This window comes from Cajanus cajan, chromosome 5 (genome assembly GCF_000230855.2).
Source record: "Cajanus cajan strain Asha chromosome 5, NIPB_CcT2T_4, whole genome shotgun sequence".
Taxonomy (NCBI): domain Eukaryota; kingdom Viridiplantae; phylum Streptophyta; class Magnoliopsida; order Fabales; family Fabaceae; genus Cajanus; species Cajanus cajan.
In genome coordinates this window covers 19,345,989-19,360,454 of record NC_138521.1, presented here as the reverse complement: position 1 = coordinate 19,360,454, position 14,466 = coordinate 19,345,989, and the positions used below count along the sequence as shown (strand labels likewise).

Sequence of the window (14,466 nt, the reverse complement as noted above, 5' to 3'; positions counted from 1 at the left end):
TTAACTCCAAGTATTCTTTTATAATCAAGCCTCTCTAGGCTCTACCCTATGAGAATAGTTATGAAGGTATTACAAGGTTGTAGTTGTCGTCTCTTTTAGACGTGATTACAACAAATGTTCAAGTACAAGAAAACTCTTGAAGAAGATTTTCTATATGGTTCTCTCTTGAGTTGTATATTTTCTCTATTTCTCAAAATTTTCTTTATCTATAACTTCTTGTTTCTCTTGAGTTCCAAAGCTTCTTATATAGTATCTTTGAAAGAGATAATCATTGTAGTTTATTGAGTTTGATTCGTAGAACTACGTCTTACTCCTTTGTTTGATATAGAGAGAGAGTATTTGTTAGTGCATTAAATGCTTCAATTAATGTATTTCACCTAAACGTACTCCTTATCGTTGATATATTAAGCTAATAATTATAGTAGAGTAGCAAAAAAGGAACAATAGGAAGTAAAGTTAGTGTGCATTGAGGATGCAATCCTTTTCCTGTGTCTTTTTCGTGAAATCTAGGATCATTGTCCTTTGTTCTGATGCTCTACATGCTTTTATACACCTTTAACAGAATGTGAGTTCCAAGACAATGTCTTTTGATCTATTAAGGTATAAAGCATTCATTTGAAAATTCAAACATGTCAATCATAATAAATAATGGATATTAACATCAATTGTATGCTTCATCTGATTTACTTCGTCTTATAAATGCTACTTTATCTTACAAAGTTTGAAATAACGACTTTTTGAAACCATTTTCTTGCTGAAAAACATAGTGTTTATTATTATTAAAACTTATGAAAAATGATGGATCTAAAATCATCTTTTAACTTAATAGAAAAGTTCCACTAGTAACCCTTAGCTTTCAAGGGTATGTTATGTATTGTTGAACCTCCCTAGAGCGTGAGAGAAGGCTCCAATGTGAGCCTAGTGTGAGGTATTGAAATGGCCTCAAGAGTGCTATGAGAAGAAGGCACATACCCAACTATTATGGAAGGGAGTTTATGGATAGGCCCCAAAGACACCATCAAAATAACATGAGCGTGGAAAAATATAGGCAAAAGATGGAGTTATACATGTTGAGGGAGGGTATAAAGGGACAATAGAGAACCACCATAACTAGGTTCCAAGGGCTTGAGTGTGGAAATTGGAGATAAAGTTAAAATTTTTTCCATATAGTAGCCTCAATGACTTGGTCCAACTATATAGAAAGGTTAGGCAACAATCAAGAGGAAGTCTTCTCTCAAGAAGGAATCCTCAACTTCTTCATATTACAAGAAGGACCATAAGAAAGAAAGGTATTCCTCTAAGAGTTTGATGACATAGTGCCTGCCATTGGACCTATCATAAGGGCAATGTCAAAGAGGATACAAGAAGAGTGGGCTCGTGATGAAGATAAAAGACCTAAGCTCTTATTAAGCTATAGGCTTATCTCTTAGCTTTTTCTCTCTTATTGTAATTTTACCTTGTATATATTTTCCTTATTTTTATACCTTGTATTTTGATCATATAGTGTAGCTATTTTTGGCCCATGACTTGGATGTCTACTTGCTTATGCAAGTGGCTTGGACATTCAAGATATGTAGGGACCACTTGTCCCCTTGTCTATTCAAGTAGACCAACATGCCACATGACTTTGTCTAGTCACACCAAACGTATATGCCACATGGCAAGCTCCTAATGGCTCTTCTAGATTTAGGATGGTAACATGAGTCACACTTTTCTTGCTTGTCCACATGGAAAGCTCTCATTGGCCATTCTAGATCTAATATAGTGACATATGGAGTTTTGGATTAAAGTTAGTAGTTTGAGTTCAAGTTAACCTAACATAGGTTAGCATAGCTTGCACCACAAGCTACTTACTCCTATATATACTTGTTCCCTCTTGTATTCTCATCACTTTGAGCATTTTATGAGAAATAATTCAGATTTTCTCTTTACCTAAGTCTCTTAGTTCTCTCTAAAGTAGAAACTTCTCCTTAAGTTTTTTTTATTTCAAGGAATCCTTCTTGTTGCAAAAACCTCCTTCTTGCTCATCTTCCTACAAGGAAGTTGCACATACATTCCTCTCCTCCTTCACCATTTTTGAGTTTTTTGAAGCTTTAAGAATTCATGGAAGAAGATTGGGAGCATACTAGAAGCTATTTGGAGTGAAACATTAATCCTCCTCCAACTAGTATTATTAGAGTTACCCAAAGACTAAACCATCCAAGGAAAAAAGGGGATAAAGGAAAATCCTCTCTAGAGAAAGAAACTCCCAACATTAGTTTTAGGACCATGATTTTAAGGGGCAAAGACCATTATAGTAGTTAAGAGGAGACTACATCTTATTCTTCTACTTCTAGTGATAGTGAAGAAGAAGGGGGGAGTACTCAAGTGGAAAGGAAACTTATCCTTGTGATGGAGATCTCTTGATGGTTAGGAGACTTGTAGGAAGCCAACCTTTTGAATTAAACCAATCATAAAGGAAGAACTTGTTTCACACAAGATGCAAAGTTTTAGATAAAACTTTTTCTCTCATTATTAATGGTGGTTCTGGTTGTTATATTTGTAGCATAAGATTGGTCAACAAGTTAGCCTTCACTGTCATTCCCCACCCAAAGTATTATAGGCTTCAATTTTCAAATGACAAAGGGGAAATGGTAGTAGACCAACATGTAAAGGTAATGTTTTCCATAGGTGACATAAAGATAATATTTTATGTTATGTAGTACCTATGAAACTAGCCATATTTTATTGAGATGGCCATGACAATTTGACAAGAAAATAATTCATGATAGCCTTACCAATAAAATAACCCTTACTAATATGAATAAGAAATTTGTGTTGCATCCTTTGTACTAGCACAAGTGGCTGAAGATCAATTACAAATGCAAAAAAAAGATGGAAAAGGAGAAAAATAAAAGAAAGGAAAAAAAAACCTTAGAGAGTGAAAAAAAGAATGAGAAAATTATGGAGGATAGTGTCCCTTCCAAAGAAGTTATCAAAAAGGAGAATTATTTTGCAACGAAAGGAGAAATAAAAAGAGCTCTCCACCTTAAACAACCTTTTTACCTTATATTGTGCAAAGGGAAACCCACTTGCATTGCCACAAAACATGAAAGAGAGATTCTATCACATGGGGTCAAAGATCTTTGAAAAGAATTTGGTGATTTATTTCCTCAAGAATGTCCTAAAGGAGTTCCTCCTTTAATAGTGATGGAACATCAAAGTGACTTAGTCCCTAGGATATGCCTACCCAATAAGCCAACTTCTAAGACTAACCCCCAAGAAACAAAAGAAGTATAATTTTAAGTTCATGAGTTATTGAAGAAGGGCTAGATTCAAAAGAGCTTAAGTCCTTGTGTTGTACTAGTGTTGTTAGTGCCTAAGAAAGATGAAAAATGGGGAATGTGTTTTGATTGTAGGTCCGTTAAAGAAGAAAATGAATGCAAAATCGTTTTCAAGAAAAAAGTTTGGATTGTATGAGTGATTGGTTATGCTTTTTGGGCTTACTAATGCACCTAACACCTATATGTGCCTCATAACCTTGTACTTAGGGATTGCATAAATAGGTTTGTAGTAGTTTATTTTGATGATATCTTAGTATATAGTAGGAGTTCGAGTGATCACCTATGACACTTAAGGCAAGTTTTTTCCATTCTTAAGGATAATTATCTTTTTGGGAACATAGAAAAATGTACCTCTTATGTATATAATGTAGTTTTCTTAGGTTTTGTTATGGGATCTAATGGGGTTCATGTGGACCCCGAGACAATAAAGGCCATCTAAGAGTGGCCCACCCCAAAAAGTGTTGGAGACATTAGGAGTTTTTATGGTCTAGCAAGCTTCTATAGGAGGTTTGTACAAGATTTCTCCACACTAGTTTCACCTCCTAATGAGTTGGTGAAGAAAAATGTCTTGAAAAATTTTATGATACCAAATATGATTAAACTAGGTTTCAACATAAAAAATTTTAGAGAAAACTTTTATGGAAGAACCAAAACTCATGATACCAAATATGATTCAACTAGGTTGAAGAAGATTGATAAAATCCTCAACTAATTACAATGTGCTCCCATTCTTCTTCCATGGATTCCAAAATCTCAAAAACAAACGTCAAATGGTAAAGGTAGATATGAGATGTACCACTTCCAAGTGGAAGATATGCAAGATTGTTGAACTTGCTACAAGGAACAAATCCTTGATGAAAGTTCTTAAGGAGAAGTATCTCCAAGAGAGAGAACTAAGACTTTTAGGGAGAGAAACTCAAAGGTATGTCTCATATAATGATCAAAAGTGGTGTGTAGTTACAAGGAGGACCTATATATAAGTTTTGGTAGCTTGATGTGTAAGCTAAGTTAACCTAGGTTATGTTAACTTGAACTCAAGACTACTAACTCTAGTTACCCTAACTAGTTCATCCAACACCTCCTCCAAATGTCACTATCTTAGATCTAGAATGGCCAATGAGAACTTTCCATGTAGCAAGGCAAGGAAAGTGTGACTCATGTCATCATCTTAGGTATAGAATAGCTAATGGGAGGATGCCATGTGGCAAGGTATGTTTGGATTGACTAGATAATGTAATGTGACATGTTGGCTACTTGAAGGGCTTAAGAGACATCTTATCTCCTCTTTGTCTTAGATGTCCAATGCAAGTGGCCAAGCAAGTGGACGACAAAGACAATAGACCATGTGTCCATGAATATGCTCTTGGGCCATTCAAGCCCAATAAGTACAAATGACTTTTACTAGTTACACCCCTCCTAAACTACTATTTTCATCCCTAAAATAAAAAAAATACAAGATTAATAATTCCTATACTACTTGAACCAAATATAAGGTCAAAATAAAGGAAAATATTTAAAAGAAAAAATATATACAAAGAAAAAATGGATTAAATAACAAGCCTATGGCTCAAAATGAGCTTAAGCCTTCTACCCTCACCTCGATACCACTCTTTTTGCATCCTCATTGGCATTTCCCTTGTGATAGGTCTTGTGGAAGGCAATATGTCATAAAAAAGGAACCAACACCACATATATCTCCAATCTTCTCACTTCAATCTATTTATGAATTAATTCCTAAACCGTAAACTTAATATTATCTAGTTATGAGTTAATTTCATTAACCAATTCCTTTTAATTAATTTTAGAGTTCCAAGATCCCAAACATATTCTCCACATCATATCCATAGGGGATCAAACCCCTTAACGATAGAACAAGCTTCAAAGAGTAAATGTCTTCTCTTATTAACTATTTCCTCTCTTAAGAACCTTCATCCATAAGGTGCTAGGTTGAAGAATAACACAAAAATGGAGGGGAATAAGAATGATTGGGCACCACTCTAAAAAAAAGATAAACCTAGAAGGAGACTCGCCACAAGGAAAAGTTCCTTAATAAGAGTTGCATATGGAGTTGTGCTCTATGAAGAATAAGCCAAATACTCTTAAATTTGAGAGAAAAACTCAAATTTCATTCTCATATATCCAAAAGTGATGAAAACAATAGGGAACACACCTACATATAGGCTTGGTTAGTTTGTGGTGCAAGTTAAGTAAATTATGGTCAAGTATACCATAGTTTAGTTAACTTGTACTCAAGCTAACTAAACATGATTGTCCAAATTTTATTTTCAAATATTTGAAACGCAAAAGTTGAGCAATGATAAGATCTACACCAACCAATGAGAGCTATACAAGTGACATGGTGTGGAAGGTGTGATGAAGGGTATGAGAGTAAGAAAGTGTAGGAGCAAACATGTAGAAGGTGTTACTAGGTATGGAACATGTGACTAGGTAGGGTTGTGTAAAGCCAATGGGAGGGTGTAAGGAGCCTAAAGTGGTTGTCCCATTGTACGAAAATGTTATCCTCCCTTTCTTGGTCTAAACAAGCCCAATTAGCACATTTCCAATTACTAGTTGCACCTCTAAGAATATACTTAGTACATCTCTAAAAGAAAATTACAAGAAAATAAATTCTTGTTCTAATTAACCTAATATAAGGCCAAAATAAAAGAAATATTTAAAAATAAGAACACATGGACTAGTTTTATGTAACTCAAACCTCCATGAGTTTGGGCCTTCTTTTTTTATTCCTAGCTTACTTCTCTTGGTTCTTTTTGGACTTGATCCTTGGGCATGATTGCATGACTTAGGGTCACCTAAACTATCACAATAGTATATTACAAGAACAACAAATAACCAACAAAAATCCACAGTACAATCATCATGAACAAAGTCATACACCATTACAAGAAAACTTGCCTTTAGAGACTGAATTTTCAGTCTCCAAATTAACAAAATCAGTTACTAAAGCATTAAGTGATTGAATTAGATACCAATTGTAGAAAGTAGCTAAACTACTTGTTGCTAATTTTAGCTACCAATCTGAGTCTAATTTATAAACTAATTTAATGACCAATTTTTTTATGATCAATTTTGTGACTAATTTTATAATGACCAACTTAGTAACTTATTTTACAATGACCAATTTTTAATGACCATCTCATTGACCAATTTTATAGTGACTGTTTTAATTACCAATATTATAGTAACCAATTTAGATACCAATTTTGGTAACAACTAATTTAATAACTTATTTTATAACGACTAACTTAACAACTTATTTTGTAATTATCAATTTAGTGACTATTATAATAACCAATTCTAAAGTAACCATTTTAGTGACCAAATTTTAAAATAACTTAATTAGTGACCCATTTTTCAATGACTCAAAGTGGCTGATATAATATAAAAAAAGTATTTGTTTCATATTTATTATCTTCTTTTTTCAAATTCACCACATACCTAACTTCAATTATTTTTCTACTAAAACATAATAATTATTTAAGTATAATATTAATTATTTATTTACTTCACATATTTATTCTATGTTAAAATATTGTGCAAAAAGTCAACATACGCTATATACTAACATGAAAATTAAGTAATTAAGTTTTCTAATTTTTTAAAATTGCACATAATATCCTCCAAACATACAATCCTTATTGTTTGTATTTATAATACTCAAACAATCACTTTCTATAAAATTTCATTTGACAGTACTTAGTTTTAATATAGCAACAAATTGTCTTTAACACTTCCAGTGAACATCAATCAATCAGGTGTCTTTCTTTCTCCCAAAGATAAGAACAACTCAAGAAAAACATAAAAAATTAGAACACTTTCAACAACAAAGTCATGAAGTTCATAAAACTGTCTCAAGAAAAAAAAACACCTGTGGAAAAAATGAGTGAATAAAAAACTTAACATATATCATGAAAGTAACATGTCCTTTATTTTGTGCCTGGAACTCTTCATGTACATCACATTCTTTTATTTCTTCGAAAATAGTCATCTACACAAAAAAAAGTACAAAATAAATAAATATATAATTGATCCAAAAAAATATTATACAAAATTGGAATGAGTAGAGAACTGAATCTTGATATATTGGAAAATAATGAAATGAATTGAAAGTCCCTTGTAGTGTATCTCTTATTGCATAGGTTGGCCATTTGAGCCCTAGTACTGCATTGTGGTAATAGTAATGATAATAGAAAAATATAGTCATATCTACTCTTAAAACTTAGTTGGCTTTAATCATAATGTATTTCAAAATAAATATATAAACGAAAAACTCACTTATAATTAGCTTTTTTCAAATCTTAATTTTGTATGCAAATTAAGGACTCAGATGTGCATATTATGTTAACACAGGGCACCCTTATGCAAGCAACCCTTTTCAGCCTAAACTTAAACATATCAAGATTAAAATGAAAATCTTAGGCAACTACAATAAGCAATTACCAAAAATAAGGGAAACTACAATAAGAGACTGCAATCATAGTTTCATAAAGCACCTAATATAAAATCACAATTAGCGAGGTAGATACTTTCACATCCTCAATGAGAAACTGTCAACTACAAAATTGTTAAAAAAAATTGTATCAAAATTTTTTTCCAATCAGGCCAAGAAAGATAGACCTTATCACCTTCCTTTTTCACTATCATCAGATCAAAGAAAAGAACATTTCAACATGTTTTCTTCTCCCAAAAACATTTTTTGAACAGAATTTATCTTAAATAAGACACCAAAAAGCAAGTTCTATATTGGAAAGCTTTTGAAATAAGTTAATAACATCATACCATTTTCAACTATGATAACGTTATTTGGTTTAACAACTATAACCATTTTGTATTTGTATTAAAAAAATATTTTAATTAGTAGGTTACCTTTATTAGGATTGAATGGTTGACTAGGTGGTTGTGTCTCATCCTCATCTTCATTATCCTCTATATTAGGTGGCATGGAATGACGATTAATACTATCCATCCATTGTCATATCATTGCATTGTTTTGCTCAAAAAGTTTCTCAATATTTACAACTTTAACTCGAAGCTCATCTCTTTCATTTTTGACTTCTTCCAAATCTTTTTTTAGTTCATCAAGTTCTTGTCTTTGTACCCACTCATTTGAGGAAGAAGAAGAGCATATATGCAAAATTAAAATAAAAAATTGTTCTTGTTTATAACAAGAATTTATTGCAGAATATAATGTCTTCTAGAGGAAGATGTTGATTTCCTTTTTGGTCATCTCCAAAACATGGTCTCTTGCATTAGCCAAAACACTATGCATATTAAGTATATTCAGATCCATTAAAATAAAATAAAAGGTAAAATTGAGCAAAAGTTATAGCAATAGCCCATAAATACATCACCAGCCCAATAATACTCTTTTACTAAGAGCAACTCCAATGGGAGTTGCTTGTCCCATGAAGCAACTCAAGTCTCGATTTCTTGTCATTGGAGGACTTTGACGTGGCAACATGAGTTGCTTGATGAAGAGAGAGAGTTGCTTCCTCAAGTAACCTTTCCTTACCAGATTTCAAGCAGATCTTATTGAACATATTTGGGAACGTTTCGGAAAAAATAATGATGAAAATTAATTTCGTATAATGTCTATGTATTTATTATTACTTTATTTTATTTTTAATATCTAATTATTGTATATTTTTTCTTGTAATTTATTTTCTTTCATTGTAGTGCAATTATCTTTTTTAATAAAAATTTAAAATTGGTTCATAAATGATTAGAAAAAAAAATTCTAAAAGTTGAATTTCTTAAAGTTTCTTACCATTGGAGTAAATTTGTATTTAAGTTGCTTAATACTGACATGACACACTCGGGACCACTTTTTTCATTTTTCAATGCACGAAGCAACTCAAATGAGTTGCTTCCATTGAAGATGCCCTAATACTCTCGTAAAAGTAATAGCATTTCCTATTTTGGAGTTAATTGATATAACTTGGAAGAAGAAAAAAGGAATAGACGCAATAAGTTATGTAATAAAAGACAAAAGTAACAAAATAAATGTATGTTAATAATACTCTCGTAAAAATATATGGGGCCATGCAAGCATAGGTTATAGGATCCAAGATATTAAATTGGTTTTTAGATTAGGTCCTTTTATATATATATATATATATATATATATATATATATATATATATATATATATATATTGTAAGAAATTAAACAAAATATTTTTAAAATATAATTTTCTTAACATTTTTAAATGACATTTAATGACTTGCTAATAATTGTATTAAATATATAGTTTTTTCCCTAATAGTTAAGGAATTTGGATTCTCTCCTGCAATTTTCTCTTTCCAGCTTCTCTCCTGCAACATTAATAGTCATTAGATATATTTAATGGCTCAAATTTAATCATTTAAGAAGTTACATTATTTATAAGATTAAATTTGAGCCATTAAATATATCCTATGACTATTAATGTTGTAGGAAAGAGGCTGGAGAGAGAAAATTGCAGGAGAGGATCCAAATTCATAGTTATGTTGTATGTGATTTTTCTTTTCGTTTCTCAAGTCAATTTTTTCTTGATTAAAGCATGACTATGTATTTTGATATTTGTTAACACTTCAAAAATCAACTTTGTATACATAAAGAACTAATAAAACCTCACTTCTATTAATCTCTTTATAAAGTCCTTACAAGCCCCCAGCCACTGCATGAAGCCCTTCATCGCATATCAAATCAAGCACTTGCACAAGAACAACATCCAAACACCAATCAACCCCATCTAAATTCAAATCCACAAGAATACAGTCAAACACACACAACGGCACAATACATACGAAATCTGCAGCTTATGACAGTGTCGAATAACCAACTTCAACTGAAGCGCATTGACATCAGCATAGCTCAAATTCAACGAAGTAAGATTCGCGTAAACCAGAAAAATGACTGGAAGGTAAAGATGAGGGTGAGGGTTTAAAGATAAACATTCCACACACGGATAAGAAGAAATCGTGGATGCTCCTATACTCAACGCGTAGTTTTGTTTCTCTTGTAGGCTCTTTGTCTCAACTCGTAAATGTCTTGGTTCATTTTTTTATTTTTTATTTTCAAAATGTTTACCAATTTGTTAATTATTATTAAACTATTCAATAGTCCTTGAAGTCCTTCTCTTGCATGGCTAGATCTGTGATGCTTTAGGTTCTTAATTTGTTTTTTTCAAGATAATTAATGAGATAATAATTATGGTATCGGTATATATTCGTGCGATACACTTTAGAAAATTTGGATGCGCATAATTATGTCCATCCAAATTTGAGCTTTGATAAATTAGACAAAATATAAATTTAAAGATTAGGCTTTGACAGTTATAAAACAAAATTGATATTTATTTTATTTTCTAAATAAAGTAAAATATATAATATAATTGATTGTTTATGATGTTTATTGATATTTTAAATTTTTATTAATTAATTGACTAAACTAAAATATTATATAAATAATATTAAAATTTTAATTTTATTAATTTTAATTATATACTTAAAAAAATAGTTTCTAAAATGAGTTAACAAAGACAAAAGAAATATCAATGTTTAGTGTATTTTAATTAGAGTCTAATTTATTTAAAACAAATTAACAATGAGTGAAAAATTAGTTGCATATTATATTTCTAGCATAGAGTGATATATTGATCTCTAATGTAACACAATTAGATACTAAAGAAAATCTAAAATGAGTTAATAGAGACTAAAAAATCAATTACTATTTACTAGTGTATTTTAATTAGAGACCAAATATTTTTGTGTCTAAAATAATTTAACAATGACTGAAATTTCAATTTCTTGTTAGATTTTTATTAGAGACTAATACATTGGTTTCTAATATAGAACAATTAGATACTAAAAAAATGGTATCTATATTGAGTGAATAGTGACAAAAAATCAGTCTCTAGTAATAGTGACCATAAATATTGGTTTCTAAAGTGTTTTAATAGTGACCAAAAATTTTGTCTTAGATTATATTTTAATTAGAGACTAAAAAAGTTGTATCTAATTAAATAAATAATATTTTTTAAATTATTAGCTACTAAAAGTTTGGTCCCTAATCACATTAAAAATATTAATGACAACAGAAATTGAATTAGGAACCAACTATAATCAATCTCTAAAATAGTATTTAAATAAGTTGATAAAGTGACTATATAAATTTGGTCTCTAAATCAGTCTCTATTTAATAAATTTCTTGTAGTGCACTAAAATAATTTAATTAAGCTAAATCATGCATACCAAGAACACCAAACATACAACAATCTCAATATATTTACCACTTATCCAAACAACATGCCAACAAAGCATACAATACGGCACAACTTTTGGGTGTTCAAAAAACAAAACTAGGTTTCTCAAAAATTATGTAATACAGATAACTAACCTATGTCATCTCTCAAGGACATAAGTTCATTCTATTTTTGGTTTTTACCATACAATTTGGTTAGGTTTGGGGGATTTTGTTTCAAACAGTAAACAACAATACAGAAAAAATAAGATAAAATCTCAATACAGAATTTTAATATTATCAAATACCGGTTCAAGGTTTTAATTCTTACGGTGTAATTTTCATTGTTAACAAAAAATATGAATTCTCAATCAACCTAATTCAATTCAAAATCAATCATAATAGAAATCTAAATCTAGATTATGAATTCCATTGAAACAAGAACTATAATCGCAAACTCAAGATTCTAACAAAATTCAAAAATGGTAATCGATTGAATTAAGAGATTTAGGCTATTTCAAATATGAAATTACATCTTCTCATTTCTTTTTAGGATTCAAAACGAAAATTCAATGTCATGAAAAATGAAATTATCCTAAACAGAAAATAGAAGACGAAGAGAGAATTCGTTCAGTAAAAATTAGGAACTCAAATTTACCGTAGTTCTTGAAATCCTAAACCGATTGATGGATTAGCCTTACCTCATAATCATGTTGCTTTAGCCAATTCCAGTGGAGAAGAGAGAAATTTCGTGAAAGAGAGAGAGAAGAAAAGAGAAGAGAGAATTTAAGAGAAACTTGTAACACAAGTAAACTCAAATTTGAAAAATGAGGAAAAAGTTAAATGTAAATAATCGTTACATGTATTTAAAGACAAAGTAATGAGGCCTAAAATAAGGGCCCAACCCACTAATTACATTCCTAAAGCCTAATTATCTTCAACTAAACAGTTTCAAGATAAGTTGAAAATTTTAGTGCAGGGCCACGAGCTTGAGGCGCGACTTTAGGCCTGTAAACATCCGAACTGTGTTTTTCTCCCAACATAGAAGTTGTAGATCTCCCTCTTATCTTTCCGAAGACACCAAGTTTGCCTAATTCCAAGTTGTATGGTTCCAGATATGGCTTGCACAAGAAACTGTGTCAAAACAGGAAATTATTACAGGAACTTAATAAAATTTACAACTAAATCCTAAATGACTCACTAACACAAATCTAAACTAATACATAATATACAACATTAAAATAATTCAAATAAGGCAAAAACATATATATAAAAAAAAAATATACTAAAATATGACTATCACCCCTTCAGGATCATGTAGAGATACAACCTAAAATATTTAAGATCAACCTCACTACCCACATTTGCATTACACTCTAAATGAGATAACTTATTCTCCCTTATATCATGAAAAGTTTCCAACCATGCAAGGATTTTAACTTAACAAGGCTCCACTCCTTAGCCTTCTTGTTTCCCGCTTGTATTTTTTCAAGATGAGGTTCCAACAAGAAAAGCAAAAAGTATGAGGTTCAACCTAATAGATTCTTTTAAATAACAAAAATACTTATTGGGTAATGGGGACAAAGACCCAATAAACATAAAATAAATTTTATTTTCCTTAAAGCATTTATTGAAACACTTTTAATTATAAAATCTAATTTTCAACCCACTGACTCAAAAATACGATATTATTGAATTGAAACCTTAAAAAGGTTTAATTAAAATCCAAGTGTTACCACTTTCCTCTTTTAACTCTATTGCAAACAAAAGTATCATTTAAAATATCTTTAATAATTCTATTAAATATTTTAATTAATTAAAAATGTATTTTTTTACACAATGAATGCTGCTTCTTTTTCTTTTTCTTTTTTCTTGAAGAAATGTTTAGTTAAATATCTTTTAGAATGGCTGAATTTTGGTTTGGTCCTTATATGATTTTATTTTTCTTTGAATTTAATTTCTAAAAATATAAAAATTATTATTTTTGGTTCTTGTTATTATGTAACACTTAATATTTGTTTATATGTTTAACAAAAGATCAAGTGATGATTGCAGGTTACACCTATTAGTGTATGTGGTACCGATGTCAATATGTTGCATTTTTAAACATTATTCTAGTTCTTTAAAATGATTATATGACTTGACTACATTAAAATAAATGTTAGGGATAAAACATAATTTCAAATTTTAGAGAATGAAAATTAAATAATTTTTTTAAATAGAACACAACCAAATTTAGTTTACCAACTTGGGTTAGTGCGAGTGGCAAGGGATTCATGTCGTTTAACTAAGTGGTCAAGATTCAAATCCTGACTCTTGCATATGTAGAAAACTTAAGCTAGAGGGATGCCCACTTATTTTGGTGCCTATCAAATCTCGAGGGAGATTGTCCTGTGTTTAACGAGGAATACTCCTTAGTAATGAACAAAAAAAATCAAATTTAATTTATTTTACAGGATAAAAGACAATGTTTTTAAATTTTAGAAGAATGAAAATTAAAGAGTTATTATAGGAACAAAACTGAAAATTCGCTTATGTTATACAAACTAAAAACATATTTAAGTTGTTTTTAGAGAAAATAGGTGATACATAAACAATGTGAAGTAATTTTACATCGTTATCTAATCACAAACTACCATTTATGTTGGCTTTTAAATCAATCCCTATATATTAGATACGAACCTCTATCTCACACTAGAGTATTTTTAGGGTTTTTCTTCAATGGGAAGATTTGTAGATTTTTTTCAAACTTTTTATTTAATTTAATTTTTATTTATCATAATTATTTACTAATTAAATATTGATGTTTTGAAATAAATTATCAATAAATGAAAATATTTTTTTACAATACAAATTATTTATCATAAATTTAAAATATAATTTATATGATTGTAAAATA

At 30.2% G+C, this 14,466-nt stretch overlaps 1 long non-coding RNA gene across 1 annotated transcript; it reads right to left on the bottom strand.

Moving 5' to 3' along the window:
• Positions 1-7,136: 7,136 nt before the first annotated feature.
• LOC145957737 (uncharacterized) lies at positions 7,137-9,367 on the bottom strand. Its single transcript, XR_014433738.1, has 2 exons — positions 7,970-9,367; positions 7,137-7,332 (listed from the first exon to the last, which is right to left on the bottom strand). It is a non-coding gene; the product is annotated as an uncharacterized LOC145957737 (long non-coding RNA).
• Positions 9,368-14,466: the final 5,099 nt, after the last annotated feature.